The sequence below is a fragment of the Lepidochelys kempii genome, chromosome 22 (genome assembly GCF_965140265.1).
Source record: "Lepidochelys kempii isolate rLepKem1 chromosome 22, rLepKem1.hap2, whole genome shotgun sequence".
Classification (NCBI taxonomy): Eukaryota; Metazoa; Chordata; order Testudines; family Cheloniidae; genus Lepidochelys; species Lepidochelys kempii.
The window spans coordinates 409,760-412,844 of record NC_133277.1 but is presented as its reverse complement, the minus strand read 5'-3'; the positions used below and the strand labels follow the sequence as shown (position 1 = coordinate 412,844).

Genomic DNA, 3,085 nt, shown 5'->3' with positions numbered 1-3,085 from the left:
CTGACAAGAATACTGTGGGAGACCGTGTCAAAAGCTTTGCTAAAGTCAAGAAACAATACATCCACTGCTTTCCCTTCATCCACAGAACCAGTAATCTCATCATAAAAGGTGATTAGATTAGTCAGGCATGACCTTCCCTTGGTGAATCCATGCTGGCTGTTCCTGATCACTTTCTTCTCACGCAAGTGCATCAGGATGCAGAGGGATCTTATGCTGAGGGATCTTTGGCATATTTTTGCGAGCTTAATAACTATCTCCGAAACTTCATTTACTCAAACTTCAAAATTGGTGTCACCTGATTTTTGCATCACCCTGTGAAAAAACAGCAGACACGTGGGGCTTTCTACAGGGTGTCATGATGCTAAAGTTGGGGAATTCAATCGCTGTACTCGTGTGTTGGGGGGTGTTTCTCCACAGCTGACTCAGAGCTTCCAGCCTCGGGCTGCCCCTGCCTCACTGCCAGGCACACCGGGCTGTTAGCTGCACCCACTGTCCTTGCCAGGGGTCCCTGCTGAACCCTGCGGGTGACTCTGCAGGTTGAGAAGGTGCTGTGTAGCGATTTAGAGCAGGTGCAGGAAGGAGCCGGGGTCACTATTCAAATTCTGAATTGCAACAATTTTCCAAAGTTGGGAGTGTCCAAAACCAATTCTAACGGGAAGGCGAATGCAGAGCAGTTACACTGGAGGGGCCCAGACCTGCAGTGGAGGCACAGTGGAAATTAATAATGCGGAGATCATTTGTTAAATTAGTCATCACTGACAAGATTTGTCTCTGTTCTTATCTCACGTTATGGTGTTATTTAGAGGAATCGGTACATATTTTTACCATAGTAATTAAACCCTTAACTTTATTTAATCAAGCCAAAAACTTAGTGTCACTTATGTTTTTCTCTGTCCTAGCAGGAATGAATTGAATTTTGTGACTTTCTCAAAAGTGCAGAGAGCTTAAATTTGGGGAATTCAGTTTCCGTGTTTGTGAGCTGATGTTTTCCTCTCACAGTTCAGTGCGTGCATGGAAATCCTAAGGGGGATCTAAGTGCTAGTGTATGCTGGGCAATTAACTGGCAGAGCTACGTGTCTCAGGGTGTGAAAAATCCACACCCCCAAACCAATAGAGTTAAGCTGACCTGAGCCCTGGTTAGATAGAGCTAAATAGAAGGAAAAATTGTTCCGTCAATGTAACTATTACAGGGATGGGAAAACCCCTCCAGTCGGTGTAGTGACTGTCTACCCAAGGTGCTAGAGAAGTGTCACAGCAACATTTTAAGTGTAGACAGCCAAAGAGACCAGATCTGGCTCCAGTTCACACTGTGGATGCTCAGGCACTAAGACTACAGTAATAATAACAGCCCAGTGCTTCCGTAGTTGGCAGGATTTGAACCTGCGCGGGGCGACCCCAATGGATTTCTAGTCCATCGCCTTAACCACTCGGCCACAACTACTGGATGTACAGTTGCTCCACTGCACTATGATTCAGTTCTCCCAGAATTGTCACTTCAAATTGTTTGCTCAGACCAGCTTCCCCAGCACACTCAAGGCTGTGCATTAGTGTAAGTGTGTCCATGGCTGAACAGCGAGAATTCCTGCCCATTTCCCTTCCGGCTGGAGCTCGATGAGAGTGTGTTTGTGTTAACGACATTGCTGTAGATCATTGTTCATTCCCCACGTTGACAAGCAGACAGTCCCTTTCCTATTCAAATCTCCAGCACATCATTCCAATAGCAGGGGTCGGGTTTTCTCTGGGGCATGGAAACTTTTCAGGGGGTTGGTACGTGAACTCAGCCTTGCATTCCATCCTTGATTTTTCATGGACTAACAAGAGCAGCATAAAGAAAGAGCCGAGCCAATGTCTCCCCGACAGGGACGCAGGTGGCCACGTCCCTCTGTCTGATCATTGCCATTGCAGGAGAGAAGGGTTCACTGGTATTGAGTGCCGTGGCTCAGACAAGAGACACAGGGAGGTTTTGCTGTTCATGGATCTGTGCAAAGGAAATTGTGTCTTTGTGTGAAATGGAGGTGGGAAATGAAACATCCACGTGGTGGCCCAATGCCTTACGGACTGTGGGTGAAGGGCTCAGGCTGACAAATGATTTAACTGGGGTTTGTTTCAATTCATTGCCCTGATTAAAAACTATGGCTAAAAGGGAGCCATTGCTGTTAGTACTGGTACCTGTGTAGGACACCCCAGTGGGTGTCAAGTCCATGGCCTTAACCAGGGGTAGTCGGTTCCTTTTATCAAGATCCAAATTTCTTGGTCAAGGTACAGTCAAGGTCTAGACTCCAGAGAAAACAATACACTGAGGTAATAAGAAGTATGTAAAAAGATTTTGCAGTCACTGTGGGCATAGCTATGATGTGTCGTGTTTCACTCTTTATATCTGGGGCCACCGCCTTTCCCTTTAGCCTTGTATTTGACCAAGGGTAAAACGAAACATCTCTTCAGATACCAGGGAGTGTTTGTGTTCATTCCTGTGAGCTACACAGGGGTTTGATGTTGCTACTTTCAATCCTCCGGCTCTGGCGGGATAAGGAACAATTCAGGCTGTCACTGAACTGAAGGCCGGAGATCATTTTTTGACCGGGAGAAGGACACCTCGTCTTAAAGGTGTTTGTCTGGCTGGCAGCCCTGATTCCCAGGTCTCTCCTGAGGGAAGAAAGTTTCTGTGCAAAATACCAAAACTTTTAAGGGAGAGGAGGGAAAGGTGATGGCCACACGATGGGGCCAGCATGAACCACAATGTGGTGCTTTCATGTGGGATGCCTCCGAACATTGACTGATCTCCACTCCCTTGGATTTGAAGATATGTTTACTTTTGGACTTGGGAAACTACAAGGCTGAAGCCATTATATCAAAGGTCTCAAACTCCCAGCCTCCGGGACATTTGTGGCCCGCAAACCTCCCGAATGTGGCCTGCAGGGCTTTAGCAGTTTTGGCACCAGGTCGCTCCCTTGGCCCCACCTGCTGCCCCCAGACACTCCCCCTGCCCCCCGACTCCAGGGGCCCGGGCAGCACAGCGGAGCTGAGCGGCGTCTTCCTGCTTGCTCCAGTGGCTGCCGGCCCCTCCCTGTGGCCCCAGGGCTGGGGG

General features: G+C 48.3%; 1 non-coding gene across 1 annotated transcript; it reads right to left on the bottom strand.

The window, feature by feature from the left end:
• Positions 1-1,359: 1,359 nt before the first annotated feature.
• TRNAS-AGA (transfer RNA serine (anticodon AGA)) lies at positions 1,360-1,441 on the bottom strand. The gene has a single exon. It is a non-coding gene; the product is annotated as a tRNA-Ser (tRNA).
• Positions 1,442-3,085: the final 1,644 nt, after the last annotated feature.